Source organism: Palaemon carinicauda, chromosome 32, assembly GCF_036898095.1.
Source record: "Palaemon carinicauda isolate YSFRI2023 chromosome 32, ASM3689809v2, whole genome shotgun sequence".
Taxonomy (NCBI): domain Eukaryota; kingdom Metazoa; phylum Arthropoda; class Malacostraca; order Decapoda; family Palaemonidae; genus Palaemon; species Palaemon carinicauda.
In genome coordinates this window covers 75,410,127-75,434,734 of record NC_090756.1, presented here as the reverse complement: position 1 = coordinate 75,434,734, position 24,608 = coordinate 75,410,127, and the positions used below count along the sequence as shown (strand labels likewise).

Below are 24,608 nucleotides of genomic sequence, written 5' to 3'. Positions count from 1 at the left end.
GCGGTGTATTCTAAGCTCCCGGAGCCTCCGGGCTCCTCCAGCTTACTCATGAGATACTCATGTATCTTTTATTTTACAGGCGGTACGCTGTTCCATGAAGGCATGCGCGGCAGTCCTTAGTCAGCCCTGCGGCCACGACGTGTGTCGCTCTCATGCCCATTGTGCTGTCCTGGTGGATGACCTCACTGTTTGGCATCCGGACAACTGTGTAGTATGCTACAAGCTAGCCTCCACCTTAACCTCTGAATCGGTAAGTGTATCTTCTTAGCCGTATTTTATAGACTGGGTAAGTGGAGTTACAATTAATTACAATCAATTAATTTTAATTGCATCATTTTGCTCCTCGCATGCTCTCTAGGGCCTCGTGTTCGGAGGTCCCTGGTCCCCTCCTTTTTCTTCGGCATGATTCCCTTTCCTTCACTAATGGCCTGTTCTCTTTCAGAGCTCCGAGTCTGCTAAGACTTCGGCCCTAGCAACCCTCAAGGTCTGGATTGGCGGATTCGCCCGGAATGTAAAGGCTAAGCAACCTTACATTTTATCGGAACAATGGTGTTCCCTCCTTATCCACATGCCAAAACATCTGCTGTGGTCGCCAAGGAGTTGGCGGACCCCATCATAGAAAGTATTGAGTCCCTGCTTTTAGCCCCGGACCAAGGAGAGACGAGCGGGACAATAACAGAAGACGTCGCAACTTTTAATCTTGACGTCGAACCCATGGTTCTTGAGGAACCCGACACAGGTAGGGAGATAGGTGAGTCAGGTGGGTCCCGGGCTGAGATTCCTCTCCTCAGCCCGACTTTCTCTTCTACTTCGAACCAATCTTCCTTTCAAGGTTTTCCGGGGACTTCCGATGCTGATCTCAAGCTCCGGTCTGTGATCCCCAAGGTTAAGGCTCACCACAAGCCTTTACATAAGACCCACAAGTCTTCGAAGTCATTGAGGTCGTCCAAATCTTCCTCCACTAGAGTCTCCAAAGACTCCGTCGCCATACCCTCGACTTCTCAAGGACCGGTCTCCGGTTCGACATCTGTTTCCCCCCCCCCCGGCGGAACCATTTAACCCGGCGGACTTCTCAGAGAAGCTGTTTTCTCGCTTCGAGACGATATTATCGTCTCATACTCAGCAAGCCATCGTAACTCTTCAACAACAGCAAGAAAGGGTTGCTAATGTTGAGAACCTAGTCCAGGGTCTCATGCATTCGGGGCTGCCACAACAGCAGCAATATGCCATCCCTGACGCCTCTAAGCTTCCACCCTTTACTAAGAGTAACCCCTGGAGGTTAGCTCTACATGCCCCCTTTTCGGATGGCATGTTGTCCATTGAAGGTTTCGGAACTCGACCGATTGAGGACTTCGAGTTCTACCCTCCGGGTCTGCAATTCCCTTTTCCCGGCTTCGCTCATTTGACTGATGAGGCTCTGATCCACCTAGATAAAGTCCCTAAGGAGACTGTGATCTTCCCCAAGGAACAGGCCCAGTCTGTTTTGGTCCGCGCCTTCAACGAGTGGGATTGTGTGAACACAATGATCACACCCCATAAGAACTCATATACTATGTTTGTAATAGACGAACATACCCCTACTCCGTGCACAACCAAGATCATGGAAATAGCCTATCAGGCTTCCAAGGAAGAGAAACCCCTACCCCAGTTGCGGGAGACAGAATTGACTTCCCTTCTCTTCCCTGGTGACCATGAGTGCTGGCGGAACGCCCCATCTACCTTTTCGGTAGGAAAACTGAGCCCGGACTGTGCTTCGACGCAGTTCAGTGAACGCCTCCCCAAGCTACTGGAGTCCCTAATCAAAATAGAGTTTGAGACCCGGTGTAGGCTCAGTAGATCCATTAATTCTACTGCTCTATCAGAGATGACCGTTGCCACTTACGACGAGGAACCTATCTTTAAGGTCTTCACGAAGTCACTTCTGTAGACCTTGTTGATCGATGCATATGACTTCCATAACGCCAGATTCCCTTGCCGACGTTCTGTATTGTCGGAGGCTACTATTCGCCATGAACCTAATAGGCTCATCAAAGCCCCGGACCTCTTCCCGGAGGATATGGTTAACACTGTCCTCAGCGAGGCAGCTCGAGTTAACCAAAGCCTCAAGGTTAGGTGGGGTCTAGTTCCCAAAAGGAAATAGGAGTCTCCCAGTGCTCCAGTTCATGGCAGGAAGAGGTTGAGGCCCTTCCACTCCTCACAATTCAGACAGCCTCTTCAGGTAGTGCAACCTGTCCCAGTCCAGTCTGTCCCTGTTTCACAGGGCTCCCAGCCTTCTACCTCTAAGGGCCAACCCCAACAGCAGTATGTGTTGGTTCCTCAAACACAAGTCGCATCGACTTCGTTTGCTGCCTCCCCCGCTTTCAACCCCACTTATTAATCTCAAGGTTCTTTCCAAGGCTACCAGCGCCACAGAGGCTCCAGAGGTGCCTTTCGTAACCGAGGTAGCGGAAGGGGTTCCCACTGGGGCAAGACTTTCCGCGGAGGCAGAGGTGGCAAATCTTCATCAAGCCATTGAGAAGTTGCAGGTAGGAGGGAGACTATACAAATTTTGGGACCACTGGAAGTTCAGCAACTGGGCTTCCAGCATAATCTCCAAAGGTCTGGGGTGGAGCTGGCTACAGGGACCCCCTCCACCAAACAGTTTCTACCAACTCCCGACAGAAGACCTATGTTCATTTACAAAGGATCTGTTGCAAAAGAACGCAATCCAAAGCATGCGTCGCTTAAAATTTCAAGGTCGCTTATTCAGCATGCCAAAGAAAGGCTCAGACAAACGAAGAGTAATCCAGGACCTGTCTCGTCTAAACTCCTTCATTCGTTACGAAAAATTCCACATGCTTACCGTCTCGCAGGTGCGGACCCTACTTCCCCGTGGGGCCGTCACCACCTCCATCGATCTTACAGATGCCTACTATCACATTCCAATAGCAAGGCATTTTCGCCCCTTCCTAGGCTTCAAGTTGGGCAAACAAGCCTATGCTTTCAAGGTGATGCCATTCGGGCTCAACATAGCGCCCAGAATCTTCACCAAACTAGCCGAGACGGTGATTCAGGAACTTCGAACCCAAGGAATTCAAGTAGTGGCTTATCTCAACGATTGGCTGATCTGGTCGAACAACGTCCGGAACTGCCACTCGGCGACGAACAAGGCCCTCTCTTTCCTTCGACGTCTAGGATTTCAGGTCAACCTCGAGAAATCCCGCCTGGTCTCGGAGACCAAGTTTCAGTGGCTGGGGCTACAATGGGACCTCAATTCCCATACATTGTGCCTGCCCAAAGCCAAAAGGAAGGAAATAGCGAGGAACACGAAACAGTTTCTCAGAGACAAGTTGACATCCAGACGGAACCAGGAAAGAATACTAGGTTCCTTACAGTTCGCCTCCGTCACAGACATCGTCCTAAAGTCCAAACTAAAGGACATAAACAGAGTGTGGCGTTCCAGAGCAACCAAGAAACGTCGAGACATGGGAGCTCGCCTTCCCCCAATCCTGAGGAAAAGTCTGCAGCCTTGGACGAAGGCCAAGAACCTTTCCAAGTCAGTTCCCTTGCAATATCCTGCCCCGGGACTCGTCGTTCACACAGACGCCTCCCTCACAGGGTGGGGAGGTTACTCTCAACACAAGAAAGTCCAAGGGTTATGGTCTCCGATATTTCAACAAATGCACATAAATGTCCTAGAGGCCATGGCAGTCTTGCTTACCCTAAAACATCTCAGCCCAGCCAGGAATCTCCATATCAGACTGGTCCTCGACAGTGCAGTCATAGTTCACTGCATCAACAGAGAAGGCTCCAGGTCAGCCCACATAAATCACGTCATGCTGGCGATTTTCTCCATGGCAACATCATACAAGTGGCATCTGTCAGCAGTCCACCTGGCGGGGTCCGGAATGTAGTGGCGGACGCACTTTCCCGGACGACTCCGTTGGAGTCGGAGTGGTCACTGGACAATCGATCCTTCCAATGGATCTCATCTCAGGTCCCGGGTCTCCAGGTGGATCTGTTTGCGACGGAATCCAATCGCAAACTAAAATGTTATGTAGCCCCCAACCTGGACCCTCAGGCTTATGCCATGGACGCTATGTCAATAGACTGGAACACTTTGAAGACGATTTATCTGTTTCCTCCAATAAATCTCCTGCTGAAAGTACTGCACAAGCTCAGATCTTTCAAGGGCCGAGTGGCTCTGATAGCCCCCAACTGGCCTAAAAGCAACTGGTTCCCCTTGTTACTGGAGCTAGGTCTCTGCCCCCCGGCGGATACCCAATCCTGTTCTAACACAGGTAGTACAAATGCGCAGTGTGTTAGCTTCCTCAAGGATTCTGAATGCCTTAACTTTATGGACTTCATGAAGTTCCCAGCTTAAAAGGGTGCAAACATCGACCCTCTGAATACCCTATTCCTGGAATCAGACAAAAGAGAATCCACTCTTCGTCAGTATGACTCAGCCGTCAAAAACCTGGCAAATTTTTTGAAAGACTCACAAGTTGTGAAAATGACGATGAACCTGACTGTGACATTCTTAAGAACTCTCTTTGAATTGGGCCTAGCAGCCAACACGATTACCTCGATCAAATCAGCCATGAAAAAGGTCTTCCATGTTGGTTTTGACATTGACCTAACGGATTCATACTTCTCTTCCATCCCAAGAGCTTGTGCCAGACTGAAACCATCAACTCGCCCTAGCGCAGTTTCTTGGTTCTTGAACGATGTCTTAAAGCTAGCCTCTGACACTTTGAATGAATCTTGTAACTATATGGCATTGTTAAGGAAGACACTTTTTCTTTTGAGCCTCGCCTCTGGCTCTAGAATCTCAGAATTGTCGGCCCTGTCTAGAAACCCAGGTCATATCGAGTTCCTCCCTTCGGGTGAGGTCCTTCTCTCCCCTAACAAAGTATTCCTGGCTAAAAATGAAGATCCCCAGAACAGGTGGTCTCCCTCGAAGATTGTTCCACTTCCTCGGGATCCATCCCTGTGTCCAGTTACCACCCTGATATCCTACTACTTCCACAGGGCCCTTGTTTATTAGAGAGAATGGAGGAACTATTACCCATAAAGGAATTAGACAACAAATTCTTTATTTTATTAAACAAGCTAATCCCGAGTCATTCCCACACGTCCATGATATTCGAGCTGTTGCTACTTCAATTAACTTTTTTCATCATATGAAATTTGATGAGCTCACAAAATATACGGGTTGGAAATCCCCTAAAGTTTTTAAACGCCACTACCTAAAACATTTAGAAGCTCTTAAATTTGCAACAGTAGCAACTGGGAATGTAGTTCCTCCTGAAGGTTCTGAGTCCTAATCACAACGTCTTGCTCTGTCCTCTTTCCCTCCTGCCTGGCTTTCTTATTGTCCCTACCTGGTTTGGTTATCCTTTGCCATACACCCCTATGGTATATTTATTTTATTATTCATTGATATGTCCTACCAATTGTTTTGGTTTCATCTATGCTTAATCCCTCGAGTTGATTTTATTTTAATTTTGATATGTATTTTGCTATATTCACAGTTCTGCTTCTTCTATTACCATCCCTTTATGGAATTGTTTACCATGTATTGATTAATAATTTTATCTTGTGGATTACTTACCTTCGGGTTACTTTATTATTGTTTTCAGTGGATATTCTCCACTCATAACCATGTTTATCACTCGCCTATGGGATTCCTATCCCTCCTGTTTGTTATTAAATGCCACCATGTATTACTATTTTTGTGTTATTTTCTCCCCAGGTAGTTAGCCATATTTGGTCCCTATTCTCTGGTAGTATTTCACTGGGCGGCACAGGTCAGAGCCCAGAAAAGGGATTTTGACGTAGGAAAAATCTATTTCTGGGCGAGAGACCTGTGCCGCCCAGTGAACCCACCCGTCCCTCCCTTCCGGGCCCCAATCTGGGGTGCTATAGGAGTGACGTCACTAGCGTGGGTGGGCTCGTTCGTAGTAGCGATTGGAGTTAGGTTGTTGAACGGCTCCTCGCTGTTCGGGGGTGTTGACAGGAGTTATCTAAATGGTGCGAGACCTCTGGTTGTGATTTATCACGCCCCAGTTATTTATACCGACACCTTAATAGGTGAGCGAGCTGGGTTCAACCTAGCATTCCTATACAATTTTTTCTCTGGTAAAATTCATAGCAGTTATTACCTTAGAAATGATGTAAAAGGAGCATTTCACTGGGCGGCACAGGTCTCTCGCCCAGAAATAGATTTTTCCTACGTCAAAATCCCTTATTACAAACCAAAAAAAAAGAACATAATAATGAAATAATAAATAAAAAACGTGTTGTAATGTAACACTTTACCTTAGCGACAGTCCAGCGCAGGTGTAGGGACTTCTACGCAGGAGGAGACGGAAGATCAGCGAGGAGGTAGGGACGGTGACTTTGTACGATAACGTGTATGATAACTTACACTAACTTACACTACTACGTGAACTTTAACTTAACTTAGCTTATTTTTTTTTTCATTTTTATAATTTTATATTTTTTTCTTACATTTTTTCTTTTCTTATATTTAATTTTCATCACTTTCACTCGATTCGGTCTTCCTTTTCTTTGCTTCACTTTCTTTCTTTTCATCATGATCACTAGACCGTTTTAAAGATTTTTTAAAGAAACTATCGCGTGAAAGTTGCTTTGTACGGCTTTTGAGGATTTTTCTAAAATGCGTTAAGCAAACATCATCGAACTGCGCAACAACACTTCCTGAACCGAAACTAAGTTTTTTAGGACCCATGATTACGGAACACAGAAAACAACACGTGAAAAGGCAAGATAAAAAAACTGTTAAAACTGAGCGAATAGAGGACAACCACACGATGCGCACGCAATGAGAGGACTGATCAAGGTGACGCTCGATTGGCGTCCCTCCGATGTGCTGCCGTCTAGCGGCGTCAACAACAAACTACGCTGCACGCTTTCGAGAAAATTCCACGGGTAAGCGTATTGTTTACGTCGTATGTTGGAGCAACACTTCGTATGTTGAAACAGAAATTTGGTCGAATTTTACTTCGTATGTTGGAAAATTCGTATGTTGGGACAATCGTATGTAGAGGTATGACTGTACAACCTTCCCCCTACCTGAGGAGTTTCAATGGTTCGCAGTGGATTTACCTCCCCGGGCTCCGCGTAATCCTCTGCCTCTAGAGTAGACTCTTCCGCTACCTCTGTTGCGAAAGGTCCCTCTAGCCCCGCTACTCCTGGCCTGTTTGTAACTATGGAACACGCCCTGTGTCTCAAAGGTAGGGTTAAATGCTGGGGAAGTTGTATAGGAGGTAGATGCGACCTGAGCTTGCGGGACCAACACGTATTGCTGTTGGGGCTGCGCTTTGGATGTTGAGGGTCGACTCCCCTGTGCTACCGGGATGGTCTGGACCACTTGTCGGGACTGTTAGCCTTGGAATGACTGGAAAGGCCTCAATCTCTTCCTGCCTCTAGGTGGGGTACTGGAGGGCTCGAATTTACGCTTGGGAATGAGACCCCACCGAACCTTGAGGCTCTGGTTAACCCTCGCAGCCTCACTAAGGACGTTCACCATGTCCTCGGGGAACAAGTCTGGGCCCCAGATTGGGGCTTTGATGAGCTTGTTAGGCTCATGTCTGATAGACGCCTCAACCAGGACGTGCTTCCGGCATCTACGTTTGGCCAGGATGAAGTCGTATGCGTCGGACAGCAATGTCTGCAGCAACGACTTAGTCAAAATTTTGAAAAGAGGTTCGTCCTCGTAAACTAAGGAGGACATTTCCGCCATCGTAGCCGAGTTGATGGACCTACTCAGGCGCGTACGAGCCTCGAACTCGAGTCGTATCAGGGAATCTGGGAGTCTAGGTAGCCGTTCGCTGAACTGTGTAGAGACACAGTCGGCGCTCAACTTACCTGCCGTAAACGTTGCTGGGGCGTTAGTCCAGCAATCGTGATCCCCCGGAAAGAGGAGGGAAGTCAGATCCGTTTCCCGTAGTTGTGGCAATGATTTGTCCTCGTTTACAGCTTGATGTGCCAGATCCATCATCTTCGTGGTACAAGGCATCGGGGTTCGCTCCTCTACCACGAACATCGTGTACGAGCTCTTGTGAGGTGTCAACATGGTGTTGACACACTCCCACTCGTTGAGAGTCCGGACCCAGGCTGATTGTGCCTATTCCTTGGGGTATATAACGGTCTCCTTCAGGACCTTATCCAACCTTACTAGCGCTTCCTCAGTTAAGCGCGCAAATCCGGGGAAGGGGAATTGGAGACCCGGCGGGTAGAATTCAAAGTCTTCTACTAGCCGGGTGCCACATCCTTCGATGGTTAACATGCCGTCTTTGAAGGGAGAATGTAGAGCCATCCTCCACGGATTGCTCTTAACAAATTCCGGGAGTTTAGAGGCGTCCGGGATAACATATTGTTGCTGCTGAGGCAGTCCGGAACGCAGGAGATTCTCCATGAGATTCTCCTGGTTCTGCATCCTCTCTGTGAGGGTGCCCATAAGAGAACCAATTTGCTCCATCAATTGGCTCGAAAAGGCCGCCGGGTCGAAGGAGGCTTCTGGGGTCTTGGATTTCGAGTTACTCTTCGCTCTCGACCCAAGGGAGGAAGAAGGCGCTACATCTGAAACCTTAGGTATTCTCGAAGATGAAGACTTAGCTGGTTTGGGTAATTTGGAAGACCTGGGAGTCTTCGATAGGGTCTTTCGAATTTGCTTGACTTTAGGGACTACTGGGCATGGCCTGACCACAGCCACGTGCTTCCCAGTAAACCCCTGAAAGGAAGAAACGGAAGAAGTAGACAAAGACGGACTAAGGATAGGAATCTTAGACCGTGTACCACCTGCCTCACTTACCTCCCTACCTAGGTCTGGTTCGTCCAAAGCCATGGGCTCTAGGTCTAAGTTCATGGCCGCTACATCTTCCAGGACTGTGTCCCCCAGTCCTTCCTGGTCCTCTGACAGGAGTAAGGATTCGGTAATGGAGGCGATGATGGGGTCCGCCACTTCCTTGGGGACCGCTGCTGACATCTTCGCATTGGGGTAGATGAGCGTGCGCATTTCCTCTGAGAGCACATAGGGCTGCTTAGCCGTAACGTTCCGGGCGAACCCGCCAACCCAGGGCGAAACTCTTGGAAGACTGCGAGCTCTGAAAGAATATTCCGTTACTAATATTCTAAGTCCAACGTCGCAAAAATAGTTTCTATATAATAACTAATTATCAGAACTCACTCGGATATACTTTCAAGGAGAAGGAAGAGGAAAAAATCTAAGTTAGATTATGTCCAAGGTTAAAATATAGAGTAGATCGACAAGAACACCTACCGAATCAGCGGTAAGCACGGATACCAGACCGTAGCAGACCTCACAATTGTCCGGGTGCCACACTAGGAGGGGGCTGACTTGGACAGCACACGAGGCATGGGACCGGCAGACACCATGTCCACATGCCTGCTGCAACACGGCCGCACAGGCTGTCATCTGACACCGGACCATCTGTAAGAGAAAAGATACATAAGTATCCCATAGTACGTGAATATCCCGAGGGGATTGCTGGGGGCCCCGGGAACTTAAAATTAACCGGAGTGGATACCGGGGTAATATACTATGAATAAATTAACCGGAGTGGATACCGGGGTAATATACTATGAATAAATTAACCGGAGTGGATACCGGGGTAATATACTATGAATAAATTAACCGGAGTGGATACCGGGGTAATATACTATGAATAAGACTAATTAATACCAGTATAAACAATGAATTAAATTATGATCATCCAAAGATAATATCATCAAAAAGGGGATATACTATCCCGTCAGAGCCGTGGATGTGTATACATAAAAATTAAAACTGTTGAAATTAGCATTTTTCCTGTTGGCTCCGGGGAGACAACTGAGTTAGACCGGGGGGTCATAACTGACAATGCAATAACAAAACAACAAAGAAGGTTCCTCCGGGATTCAAACTGATACAGGCCTATGCGGTAGTAGGTAATAAAATCATGTTACGTTACATAAGGAGGGATCACGCTGAAGAGAACCCAACACGCAACCCGTAATCTTCCCGGCCTCCCGAGGGCCAATCAGAGCGGTCGGGGAGAACACGGCTACGACAAAGCATGGAAATTGGGGGAACTCGGCTAAGACCCCAACAGCTGTTCTCGGCTCAACTCTTAAGGGAGGGAGTCATGAAGTATCCCCGAGGGGGGGTGAGGGTCGGGGGGGGACGGGCATACTCGACCAAAACAATCATCTGATCTCCGAAGTCTCAAGGAGACATGAGGTATCCGGGGGAGGGATGACGGTATGGGGGGGGGGAAAACATGAGGTATCCCGGGAGAGGGATGAGGGCATGTGGGGGTGATGCTCCACAAGGGGGGGAAACTAGCGAGAACAAGCCAAAGGAGGGTTACGAGGTGGTCACGTGGGTCCGCGAGCGGACAGGAGTACCAACCTAGCCGACACAGATCCATGCGATACCAACATAAACGAATGATCATAACTAACTGGTAAAAATAAACGAAACAGGAATATAACTAGGTTATGTGGCATGCAGAATAAAGCTAAATAAAGCTAAAATAACTCAGTAAGAGAGGGACGCAGGAGAACATCAGAACAAAATGAATGAGGGAAGTAGGCCTAGCCCACCAGGCTCGGGTATGTACCGAACTGGACGGGGGGAACTACGACACAAAGGCTCGATCGGGTAAGGTGCCGATCAGTAGAATAAACTACGTAAAATAACTGTAAACCTGGAGTCCCTCTCCAACCAAAAATAGGACCTAACTCATATAAAGGTAAAATGAATGAATAAGAGCAACAATCTTAGCATAAAAGGCACCAAGACGCGGTGCAAAACTGCCTTCAAGGCACTCCGCCTAGAAGGGTAGCAAGCAAGCCCATGACCTAAGATATAGATACGTTCCCGTAAAAATGAAATCATGAAAGCTGAATAAAGCATCGCGTAATGTGACACAGAATTGAGTAAAGGCAAAAGGTTCGAAACGAGTTACACTTAGTATGGGAGACCAATTGCAAAACGTTAAGAACAAGATGTGGAGGTAGCGAGACCAAGCATGGCGTCGTGAGTCGGGACTCCCGACCTGAGAACACGTTAACACTTAAAAATAAAGAATAATAAAGGCATCGCTACCTTCAAAAACTCAAAATCCATAGTTCTAGTACTTAACTTGGATGAGGAAGCTTGAACGTCCGACATCTCGTACCAAAAAAGCACCAAAACAACAAAAGATCACAAGCAATGGAATGCACAGACAACAGATTCTGTATTTCATTAAACAGGCTAACCCTGCATCATTCCCACATGTTCACAATATACGAGCTGTAGCTACATCTATTAATTACTTTCACCATATGAATTTCGATGAACTTACTAAATATACAGGCTGGAAGTCCCCAGCAGTTTTTAAACGCCACTATTTAAAACCTTTGGAAGCCCTAAAATTTGCAACAGTGGCAGCAGGGAATGTGATTCCTCCTGAAAGTCATGATCCATAACCATTTACTCTTGTTCTACCCTTCTTTTTTCCTCCTACCTGCCTTACTTATTGTCCCTACTTTAGTTTTGTTTTGTTTTTCACCTGGGCTGCATCCTTATGGTGCACTCTTATATTCATCAAGTCTGTAAATAGTCTTAATCTTCCATGAGTTGGTATGTTTGTTGTAATTACCTTCAGGATTGTAAATAATTATTTAATCTTACAGTTTATTGATTTATATTGCACTTTCACTTTTTACTTCCATAGTTTGGAATTATTGCTGCAATTACTCGACTTACCCGTCTATCCTTTATAATAAGGAATTAATCAACTCATTGGAATACTTGGTATTTTTATTTACGATTTGTATTAAATCATATTTTTTGATATTTTGACTTTAATTTACTTTCCTCTCAGGTGTTAGTTCCAAGCTTTGGGACCATTTCTCTTGTACTACAGTATTTCACAGAGCGGCACAGGAGGAGCCCAGAAAAGGGATTTTGACGAAGGAAAAACCTATTTCTGGGCGAGAGACCTGTGCCGCTCAGTGAACCCACCCTCTGCTTCCCTCCCAGAATGGGCCCAAGCTTGGGTGCTATGAGGAGTGACGTAGTTGGCGTGGGTGGAGATGGTGGTAGTAGCATTCAGTAGCGGATGTAGAACGGCACCTCGTTGTAATGGGGATATTTGAAGAGGAGATATCTAAATGGCACGAGACCTCTGGTTGTGGTTTTTCACGCCCCAGTTCTTATACCGACACCTATTTAGGTGAGCGAGTTGGGTTCATCCCTGGCATTCCTATGCAACTTTTTTCTCTGATAATACATAGCAGTTATATACCTTAGAAATGATGCTAAAGGAGCATTCCACGGAGCGGCACAGGTGGAGCCCAGAAAAGAAATAAATAAAAAAGGGGATTTTATGTAACACTTTACCTTGGCGACAGGCCAGCGCATGTGTAGGGACTGCTACGCAGGAGGAGATGGAAGATCAGAGAGGAGGTAGGGACGGAGACATTGTACGATAACGTGTACGATAACTTACACTAACTTACACTACGTGAACTTTAACTTAACTTAGCTTTTTTTTTTTTTTTTTTTATAATCTTATATTTTTTTTTTACATTTTTTTTCTTTTCTTATTCTTAATTTTCATCACTTTAACTCGATTCGGTCTTCCTTTTCTTTGCTTCACTTTCTTTCTTTTCATCATGATCACTAGACCGTTTTAGAGATTTTTTAGAGAAACTATCGAGTGAAAGTTGCTTGGTATGGCTTTTGAGGATTTTTCTGAAATGAGTTAAGCAAACATCATCGAACTGCGCAACAACACGGCAAACCTGAAGTTTCTGTGGGTAATGCTTGTCGATGAAATCAACCACGTGTTAATGATATGCCAACATCTGTTTTATTTCCGCCGTACCTAAGATTTGACCTACCTCCTCGTTCTCTTCCGACTCACTCAACTGCGCTTGGAACTCATCATGCTGCTTGGCTTGCAGCTCCTTGAGTTCCTCAGTGGTGAGCTCATCATGATGCTCATCGAGGAGTTCGGTGATGTCATCTTCATCCACCTCCAGACCCATGGACTTGCCAAGGGATACAATCTCTTCGACGTCTTCCTCGGCGGCAAGCACAGGTTCATTCTCGGGGCCAAAACCTTCGAAATCTCTGGGAGCATCAGCATCAGGCCAAATCTTCTTCCAAGCTGAATTCAGGGTCCGACGAGTTACTCCCTCCCAAGCCTGATCTATGATCTTTAAGCAGTGCACGATATTAAAATGGCTCCTCCAAAATTCACGCGAAGTTAAGTTGGTGCTTTGCGTGACATTAAAGCACTGCTTAAATAAGTGCTTGGTGTACAGAGTCTTAAAATTTGAGATGACTTGCTGGTCCATGGGCTGGAGGATAGGGGTGGTATTCGGTGGAAGATACAACACTTTAGATGAATTTGTATTCGTCGATGATATCATCTTCGAGTCCGGGGGGGTGAGCGGGTGCATTGTCCAAACAAAGCAAGCACTTCAAAAGCAAATTCCTCTCATGAAGGTACTTCTTGACAGCAGGGCCGAAAACTACGTTTACCCATTCCATAAAGATATGCCTAGTAACCCAAGCCTTAGAATTAGAACGCCATAGAACATGTAGCAGGTCTTTATTAATTCTATGTGCTTTAAATGCCCTAGGGTTTTCGGAATGGTAAACTAATAAATGCTTAATTTTGCAGTCCCCGCTGGCGTTGGCACAAAGCGCAAGAGTCAACCGATCCTTCATTGGCTTATGTCCAGGCATTTTCTTCTCTTCGGCGGTAATGTATGTTTGACTAGGCATCTTTTTCCAAAACTGACCGGTTTCATCACAGTTGAACACCTGCTGCTCTACGTAGCCTTCCTCGGCCACGATGCTTTCAAACTTTTTAACAAAGTCTTTAGCAGCCTTGCTGTCCGAACTCGAAGCTTCTCCATGCCGAACAACTGAATGAATCCCGGTCAGTTTCCTAAATATCTCGAACCAACCTCGAGACGCCTTGAATTCCTCCGTCGTAGGATCGGCTGAACTCTCCCCCGCGTCACCCCCAGAGCCTGCCGCCTTCAAGTCACTGTAGATAGCACTGGCCTTCTCACAAATGATTGTTTCAGTGATCGTATCGCCAACAATCTCTTTGTCCTTGATCCATATTAACAAAAGGCGTTCCATCTCTTCAAGGGTAGGGCTACGACGTTTGGAAATAATCGTGATCCCCTTCGAAGGTTTCACTGCTTTAATGGCTGCCTTATGTTTTATGATCGTCGAGATCGTAGACATATTCCGGCCATATTGTTTAGCCAGATCGCTAACACGTACACCTCGCTCATGCTTTTCTATTATTTCTTGCTTTAGTTCTAATGAAAGCATTGACTTCCTCCTTTTTCTCACCACTACTACTACTTCCTGAACCAAAACTAAGCTTTTTAGGACCCATGATTACGAAATACAGAAAACAACACGTGAAAAAGGAATATAAAAAACACTGTTAATAACTGAACGAATAGAGAACAACCACACGATGCGCACGAGATGAAAGGACTGATCAAGGTGACGCTCGATTGGCATCCCTCCAATGTGCTGCCATCTAGCGGCGTCAACAACAAACCGCGGTTGACGCTTTCGAGAAAATTCCACGCGTACGTGTATTGTTTACTTCATATGTTGGAGCAACACTTCGGGTGTCGAGACAGAAATTTGGTCGAATTTTACTTCAGATGTTGGAAAATTCGTATGTTAGGACATTCGTATGTAGAGGTTCCACTGATCCTATGCTCTATAATCCTTTGCCAAAGCTTCATAGTATGTGGGAGGAGTTTCATTGCTCTATAATTATTACAATTTTGTGCATCCCCTTTTCTTTGAATATAGGTATTAAAAAGCTATTCCTCCACATTTTGGGCATCTTTTCTTTCCGGTGTATCTTTTTCATCAGATCCCACAGCATAGCCACTCCAAAATCCCCCAAGCATTTCCAGACTTCCACTGGGATCTCATCAGGTCCCATAGCTTTTCCATTTTTCATTTTGCTGAGGGCAACCTTAATTTCTTCTCTATCTATATCTCTTACCATTCCTAAATTTGGATTTCCATCTGCAATTATAGATCTCGGATTTTCTTCATTTAGCAATCTTTCAAAATATTGCTTCCACCTTCCTTTTATATCACTTGAGCTCTACATTACCACTCCATCCTCATTCTTTATCTGCTTAATGTGGGTAATATCTTTGGTTGCTTTATTTCTTCCTTTAGCAATCTTATAAATCTTCTTTTGACCCTCCTTTGTGTCCAAATCTTCATATACATTATCCAATGCTTGCTCTTTTGACTGTTCCACCGCCACTTTTGCTTCTTTCTTTGCTAATCTACTTCTCTCCTTATCTTCTTCAGTGCCTGTTTCATCATACCTTTTCTTTGCATTTCTCCTGATCTTGATTTTTTCTTGTACATAATTACTCCACCACCAAGTCTCTTTGTCTCTTGGCCCTTTAGCAATCTTTCAAAATATTGCTTCCACCTTCCTTTTATATCACTTGAGCTACACATTACCACTCCATCCTCATTCTTTATCTGCTTAATGTGGGTAATATCTTTGGTTGCTTTATTTCTTCCTTTAGCAATCTTGTAAATCTTCTTTTGACCCTCCTTTGTGTCTAAATCTTCATATACATTATCCAATGCTTGTTCTTTTGACTTTGCCACCGCCACTTTTGCTTCTTTCTTTGCTAATCTACTTCTCTCCTTATCTTCTTCAGTGCCTGTTTTATCATACCTCTTCTTTGCATTTCTCTTGATCTTGATTTTTTCTTGTACATAATTACTCCACCACCAAGTTTCTTTGTCTCTTGGTCCTTTTCCCATTGACATCCCTAAAATTTCTCTGCCAACCCTTTTCAGAATACTGCTGTTCCGTTCCCACCACTCATCTACATCCTCATAATCCCAGGTGCCATGCTCGACTAAAATCCTCTCTATGAATGTATCCCTATATTTTGGTTCTTTCAGCTTCCACCATCTTATCTTTGGAATCATCTCTTGCCTACCTCTTATTGTTCTCTTCCTATCCCAGTCTACTGTCAAGAGTCTATGCTGGGGAGTTGCATCTTCTCCTGGGAATATTTTACAATTTTTGATCTCTTTTAGATGTACCCTTCTACCTAATACAAATTCAATTTGGGATTCTTGCCAACCACTTTTATACGTTGTTAGATATTTTGGCTGTTTTTTCAAAGAAAGTGTTGATTACTGTCATATCAAATGCTACAGCAAAGTCCATAACCCTTTCACCATCTTGATTCCTATCTCCCAAAGCCCATCCTCCATGTATTCTTTCGCGGCCCTGGCTATTTCTTTCTACATGACCATTTAGGTCTCCTCTTATCATTAACAGTTCTTTATTTGGTATGTTAATCATTTCCTGATCCAGCTCTCTCCAAAAATCATCTTTTTCCTCCTCTGGACAACCTGTCTGAGGTGCATACACACTGATAACATTTAGTATTTCTCCATCCCTTTTTAGTTTCACACGCATTATTCTATCATTTAGTCTTTTCACCTCCAAAACACAACTCGAGCTTTCCAGTTAGTATGATTCCAACTCCATTCCTTTCTCGCTCTGTGGATCCACTATAAAAAATTTATACCCTGTTCCAATCTCTTTGGCTTTATTTCCCTTACATCTTGTCTCCTGCACACACAAAATCTGTACTTTCCTCCTCTCCATCATATCGGCAACTTCTCTTCCACGTCCTGTCATGGTTCCAACGTTCAAGGTCCCAATTCTAATAGATTTTGGGGCTCGCTTCTTTAACTGCAGTCGCCCACTTTGCAGTAGCCCTTGCGTATTTCTCACAGCGTTAGGGCAGTGTATCTGCGCGTCACCTACGGGGTACGCCCTAGCGGTCATCGGTTCATCTATAATGGCTTCCATCTCATGGGTTTTGGCAGGGATTTTCACAACCGGATGCCCTTCCTGACATCAACCATCCCTATTTATCAGGGCTTGGGACCGGCACCTAACAGGGTGGGCTAGGTTTTATATATATATATATATATATATATATATATATATATATATATATATATAATATATATATATATGTATATATATATATATATATATATATATATATATATGTATATGTATATGTATATATATATATATATATATATATATATATATATATATATATGTATATGTGTATATATATATATATATATTTATATATATATATATATATATATATATATATATATATATATATATGTTACACCTTCCACATCATTGTAATTATTATATATATTTTGCCTGACTGTTTTCCCCTGTATACCACTTTCCTTTGTCCTTTCCCAGAAACTTGTTTGCCTTCATTTCACACTCCTTGTTCTTACTTGCTCCGCCCATCCTAAATTTCTTCGACCCTATAAATGTAATTTTGAATCAGTCTCCACTCAGCAACTAAACCACGGACTTGTGTCCGACAGGGAAGCAGTCTCCTTTATTGTGATGTTTCTATAACCTAAGTATAAGTGATATTGTTGTAAAGGTTTAATACCGAATAGTGCTTTTGTTTCAAGTGTTCTCAATTTCAAGTGTGATTACTTTTCGAGACGTTGTTGTCATTTGTCCTATTGTGTCATTCCTGTCCTTTATGATCTTTGTGTTCCTTTTATATGGACTTTATAAGTTTAATGGTAATGTTTTGTAAATAATTTTTGCATTATTATATTTAAATCTTGTTTGATCGTATTTTCTTTCAAATACCTTTATTTTGTATTATTATGGTCCATTGAACCCACCTGCTAAAATGGTAAATTACCCTTTTCTCTCACGACTGTAATAATATTATGGGGGCCCGTCTGGGATCTTTTTGCTAAACTTCGTGGGTATGTAATAATTGACAACCTCGTTAAGAATCAATTGTTTGTTTCTGTAGTTGGTGATTCATTATTCAACCTTACGTGATATAAACTTCCTGAGTTATAGTTAGTTAGGTGACTTTTTTTTATGTTTGCTAGACCCCTGAAGAATCTATTTCCATTGTGCGTAAATTTTTCAGTGACAAAAGGTGGTCACTTCTGTTTGAGTAAACGACTACCGGTAACCTTGTTATGGTTTCCCCCCCTCCTCTCATAACCGAGACTCAGTGCACGGGTTAAAAAGTTAATCTGTCGCACCATTGTTAAAAATTAATATCTCTCAAATCATTCGTTACATTCAAGTGCTTATAGTCTTTCCCTGGGTCCTTAGATACCAGTCTCTTGCATTATTCATTTTCTGTAAAGTATAATGAATCTTGTTAACGCCTCGACATATGTGTGTGAAGTTACCGTTCTAATCAAAGTGTAGTAAGTTACGGTTGTTAGCTGAGCTACGGTACTTCCTTTTGACTTCATTTTGGTTTGAACCTGGAGTGAAATACTTCCAGTGTGTCCTTATTCATTCTCATTTTCCCGTATCTAAAATGTTTTGTGTATAAATATTTGTCTAATCTGTTATTATTTATGTGTGGTTAATGGTTTTATGCGTGGTCAATGCTCAACAAAGTTAGCTCCAAGTTAAGAATTGTAAAACTCTAATCCAGGTGTTTATATTGCCCCTGAAGTTTCTTTTTAATTTTCACAATGGCAAAGTTTGATACTCAAAAGTTTGTGGCAGATCCTTCCTCTGAATTGCATACCCTTACCGATGCTAGGAAGTCTGAATTAATGGAAGTAGCTAGACATTTAGACCTTGAGGTACATTCTAGTATGCATAAGTTTGACATTAGGAAAGTGATAATAGCTCACTATATGCGTATTGGAACCTTGGGTGACGAAGCTAGGCAGTGTCTTGTTCCAGAAACCCCTTCCCTTACAATTGAACAAAAGCTAGAGTTTGAACGTCTTGCAGTCGAGCGTGAAAAAGCTCAGTTAGCTTTAAGACAGGAAGAGTTAGCTTTGCAAGCCGCTGAAAAGAGACGTTAATTTTTTGAAATAAAGAAAGAAAAAGAGAAAAATTTGAAATGGAGAAAGCTAAGTTAGAATTTCAAGCTAGGGAAGAAAGAGAAAAGTTTGAAAGGGAGAAACTAAATTAGAATTAGAAGCTAGTTTAACTATCACGGTGGAACAAGAGAGGGCTTCAATCAATCTTCAGAATAGGGAAATGGAACAATAGTTATCTCCCTTCAACCTGACTAAAAAGCGATTTTGACGAAGGAAAAATCTATTTCTGGGGAGAGACTTGTGTCGCCCGGTGAAAAGGTTCTTCTAGTCACTTTTCTGATATAAATATATTCCAAATATACCAGAGAAAGTTAAAGCATTGGAATGCAGAGGTTACTACCCTCACGCGAGCACCCTTAGGGCGTCATGTATAAAGAAAGGGCGTGTGAAAACCACTATTCACAGGTCGTCTTCCATTTAGATTCGTCAATGTACACAAGAGGGGTGTGCCGTAATAGCGGTCTCCACCGCATCAACCTGGAGCACCCCACCAACGCCTGACACCAGTGCCATCTGACCTCCTTCTGTATTTGTATTCCAAAAAAAAAAAAAGGCTTGGAAGGAACGGGATGGGAACAAACAGGGAAGGGTTTCACCGGGCGACACAGGTCTCTCCCCAGAAATAGATTTTTCCTTCGTTAAAATCGCTTTTCTGGGTCGACCTGTGTTCGCCGGTGAAAAGATACAAGAGAATGCCTTCCAAGCTCAAACAAAACAAATTGATATAAGGTAAAAGGAAAAAACATCATAAATACGTGTATAAGGGTTTACTAAATCAATATTGGAACAGGGTTCAGCACATCTTAACACTAGGCAAAACGAAAATATTAAATGTAAATATGCGTAAGTATGCTAGAAGTCTAGTAAGAATATATAGACTGTATAAAAAACAAAAGTTAACATAAGAATGAACACAATCCATGATCGACATTCTAAAGAAGAGCATGATGCAGGGTAGCTGCATCTGTTCCACCGAGGTGAGAGGCATCGTGGTGAGAGCGGCAGGTAGAAGGGAGAAAGAAAAGAATGGGACGAAAAATGAAATTAAGAGGAAAAACTAATCTGGAGAGATGAGACTCCCAGCTGCTATAGTAGAAAATTTTAGGGCCTGTATGTTTTTTAGATAGTGGCATTTAAAACCATAGGAGATTTCCAACCTTTATACTTCTTAAGATCATCAAAATTCATGTTTTGGAAATAGTTAATTGAGGTGGCTACTGCCCGAATATCGTGTGCATGTGGAAAGGATTCCGGGTTAGCCTGTTTGATGAAGTAGAGTATTTGCTGTCTAATACCTTGAATTGAAATAGTACCTCCCTGCTCTCTGATAAATAAGGGACCGGAGGAACGTGTGGTGGATCTAGCTAAAAAGGCCCTAAGAGTCACTACTGGACATAGAGAAGTATCCTGTGGAAGGGGGATAATCTTCCAAGGGGACCATCTGTTTTGAGGGTCTTCATTTTTAGCTAGGAAACTCCTATCCGGGGAGAGTAGTACTTCTCCTGACGGGAGGAAATCTAGGTTCTCAGGGTTATGGGAGAGAGCTGCTAATTCTGAAATTCTGGCACCTGAGGCCATGGCTGTAAGAAATAAGGTTTTTCTAAGTAAAGAAATGTACGAGCAAGATTCATTATTGGTATCTGATGCCAGTTTCTAAACATCGTTTAGAAACCATGAGATCTTTTGTGGACGGATAGAAGGACTAAGCCGTGCACAAGCTTTAGGGATTGATGAAAAATAAGAATCTGCTAAATTAATCTTGAAGCCAACCTGAAAAATCTTTCTCAGGGCCGACTTAATCGCAGTGATAGTACTAGCGGCTAGGCCTTTTTCGAACATTTGGGGTCATCTGAAGAATGTCTGAATTCTTTAAAAACTCCGCTAATTTCCTAACAGCCGAATCATATTGTCTAAGAGTTGAGTCCCTTTTGTCAGATTCAATGAATAGGACATTGTCCGGATCGATATTTGCATCTTTATGGGCTGAAAATTTCATGAAGTCCACAAAGTTAGGTTTTGAACTATTCTTAAGGAAGCTGACACAGTCTGTGTTTGGACTACCTGTGTCAACTTCGGGTGCGGGATCCGTTTGAGACGGAGTTTCAGCTCTAATAGGAGCAGAAACCAGTTGCTTTTGGGCCAGTTGGGTGTTACTAACGCTACTGTTCCTTTGAAGGAATGTAGTTTGTGTAATACAGTGAACCCTCGCTACTTCGCGGTTCTACAATCGCGGATTCACCACTTCGCGGGGTTTTTCCATAACCCATATATATATACATATCGCGGATTTTCCGGAAAATTCGAAAATACCGCGAAATCTGAAGACCCCCAAATACGATATTTTGTTACCTGTAATTCCATTAATACTGTAATTAGTAATATCTGCTCTTACTGATTGTTCATTGCATTACATATGATATATAATTCAGCACAGAAAGAAATAAAACACGAAAAGAGAATGTGATCATACGATAATTCAGTACGTAGTAGAATTAAATCGAACATGAAACGCAAATCAGATGCAGTCATACCATATTAGAATGGTGTGTACTGTAATGGATGTGCTTCTTTTCCATGAATCTTTTGTATGTATACGTACGTAGTACAGTACTGCATCCAATAATATTCTTTGTTGCAAAAATCACATTTCGAATAAGCGTACGAGAGAGAGAGAGAGAGAGAGAGAGAGAGAGAGAGAGAGAGAGAGAGAGAGAGAGAGAGAGAGAGAGGCGTAAAATAGCGTACGTAAATTTTTATTATTATTGTTATTATTATTATTATTGTTGTTGTTGTTAATAAAATTATTATTGTTATTATTATTATCATTATTATTATTATTATTACTGTACAGTATTATTATCATTATTTATTATTATTACGGTATTGTACTTAATCTACGTACGTTCAGTATGCGCGGGGCATCTTCTATGAGTAACCAACGCATCATAGTACTGTAAGACGGGTTGTGATTGGTTCAAGCGCTGATAGATGACGAATCAGAACTCAAGTTTTGTTATCTAGCCTGTGATTGGTGTTTTGCCCGCATCTTCTACCCGCAGCATCAAAGTTCTCGCGGGGCTGGATCGTTCACTCTCTGTTACCGCGTATCGCTGAGTAGACGTTCTTAAGTTTGTGAAGTTTAATCTGTGCTGTGTGCGACCTTTTTAAGTTGAACTTTTTGTTACAGTACTGTACGTAAATCCTACTGTAATGGCTCCCAAGCGTTCTGCTTCTCTTAAGGCTGGTAGTGAGCCTAAACGCCACCGAAGGATGATGACGATAGCTGAGAAGGTTACGCTTCTCGACATGTTAAAAGATGGTAGAAGTTACGCGGCCGCCGGCCGCCATTTTGGCATCAACGAATCCACCGTTCGCTATATCAAAAAGGACGAGGCGAACATTAGAAAGACGGCTGCAATCACCTTTAGCAGATCAGCGAAGCGAGTCGTTACAACGCGTAATAAAACGATCGTACGCATGGAAGGTGCTTTAGCTGTGTGGATTGCCGACTGCCGGAAGAAGAACATAGCGTTGGATACGAACACCATCCAAACAAAGGCTTTGAGTTTATATGAGAATTTTGCTGCAAAGGAACCTAAAGACGACGACGGCAACCATGCTGAAGATGATGATGATGATCCTCAACCAGGGACATCCACTGATTCCCAGCCTCAGAAACGTTTTTCCGCAAGCAAAGGATGGTTCGCGAAGTTTCAGAAACGCTTCGCCCTGAAAAGCGTTTCCCTGCATGGGGAGTCTGCTTCCGCTGACACTGCCGCTGCTGAAACTTACGTGAACCAGACGTTCAAGAATATTATCGCCGAAGGTGGCTACAAGCCGGAACAAGTCTTTAATATGGATGAGACTGGCTTGTTTTGGAAGAGAATGCCGTCGCGAACTTTCCTGTTCAAAGAGGAAGCCAAAGCCTCTGGCTTTAAGGCATTCAAGGATCGCGTTAGCCTCGTGATGTGTGGCAATGCTGCTGGATTTTTGTTAAAGCCGGGGCTTATTTATAAGTCGAAAAATCCTCGCGCTTTGAAAAATAAAAATAAGAATCTCCTTCCCGTGTACTGGATGCATAATCAAAAAGCATGGATTACGAAGATGCTGACCTCCAACTGGTTCCACCAGTGTTTTATCCCGCAAGTCAGCAAATATCTCGTAGAGAAGGGCTTGCCATTGAAGATCCTTCTCCTTATGGATAACGCTGGTGGACACGCAACTGACCTGTCGCATGAGGGCATTCAGGTTGAGTTCCTGCCACCCAACACCACGTCATTAATTCAACCGATGGACCAGGGGGTTATCAGGGCGTTCAAGGCCCTCTACACGAAGAATACCTTGGCGGACCTCGTTGCGTGTGTGGATGCTGCCCAAGATGACGAGGATGAAGATTTCAACTTGAAGGCGTACTGGCGGCAGTACACCATAGCCACGTGCCTGCAGAATATTCAGAAGGCACTTCAAGAGAAGAAACCTGCAACCGTGAATGCGAGCTGGAAGAAGTTGTGGCCCGATATTGTTTACGACGACAAGGGATTTACTCCGTCGGAAATCCAACACTCTGCAATACGGAAATCTGTGCAGTTGGCTGCCATAATTGGAGGTGACGGGTTTGGCGACATGACGACTGAAGACGTCGACGAGTTGTTGGACTGCCATTCCCAGCCCCTAACTGACGCAGACCTCGAAGACCTGACGAAATCGGCAAGTGAGGAAGAGAGTGATACCCAGGAAGAGACCCAAGAAAATGTCGAAGAAACGGGCTTAACATTAGAACGGCTTGCCAAGTTCTGCAACCATATCAAGGAGGCGAAAGAAATGTTACAAGAGTGGGACGAGGATATGGTTCGCTCGATGCAATTCTCCAACAAGGTCGATGACATCATGACTCCCTACAGGATGCTCTTAGAGCGAAAAAAGAAGCAGCGGCAGCAACTTCGGATCACAATGTTTTTCCAGCCTCGCAAAAAAGAGCCAGTTCCTCCTGCTAGTACGCCTTCGGAAGAAATTGAAGAAGTTGAAGAGGTGTCCCAGGAAAAGACACCTCCGTCTGAAGAGACGTAAAATACTATCATTGACTGCACAGTAGAACACATCATCAGCTTCATCATCATCATTTCTACTGTGCAGCAAATTCATCGCCATCACCATTCAAGTTTTTCTTCAACTTCTTTCGTGGTGAGTACAGTAACAATCTTTATTTTTTACTTTAATATTCTTACTGCCTGTTTTATAGTTTAGTAATGTACGTACTGTATGCATTAAGTTAAAGGGAAGGTTTTAAAAGTCTACATGTTGTAACCTATCATATTTTTTTTGTTTAAAATTTACATTTACGTACGTAAAACAATCTCTCTCTCTCTCTCTCTCTCTCTCTCTCTCTCTCTCTCTCTCTCTCTTTCTCTCTCTCTCTCGTAAATTGTTTTCCTGCTTTGCTACGTACAATACTGTATAATTTATATTTGTAAGGTAACATATTTTGTAAATGCTTTTACTGTAAATACTGTATGTACTGTATCATTATTTATCACTATCATCATGCGCGTTAAATGCCTTGTTTGTTCTGAGCGTGGTTGTTTACTGAGCGTACACGCCGTCGTTTCAGGCGGCGTCATAAAGAAAAAGATTTCATTTG

At 43.6% G+C, this 24,608-nt stretch overlaps 1 protein-coding gene and 1 pseudogene across 1 annotated transcript in view; one reads left to right on the top strand and one right to left on the bottom strand.

Annotated features, from left to right (window-relative positions):
* Positions 1–24,608, top strand: part of Tbce (Tubulin-binding cofactor E) — a 778,896-nt gene that overhangs the window by 658,397 nt on the left and 95,891 nt on the right. The window lies entirely within an intron of this gene.
* On the bottom strand, positions 7,088–8,992 carry LOC137625418 (uncharacterized; annotated as a pseudogene).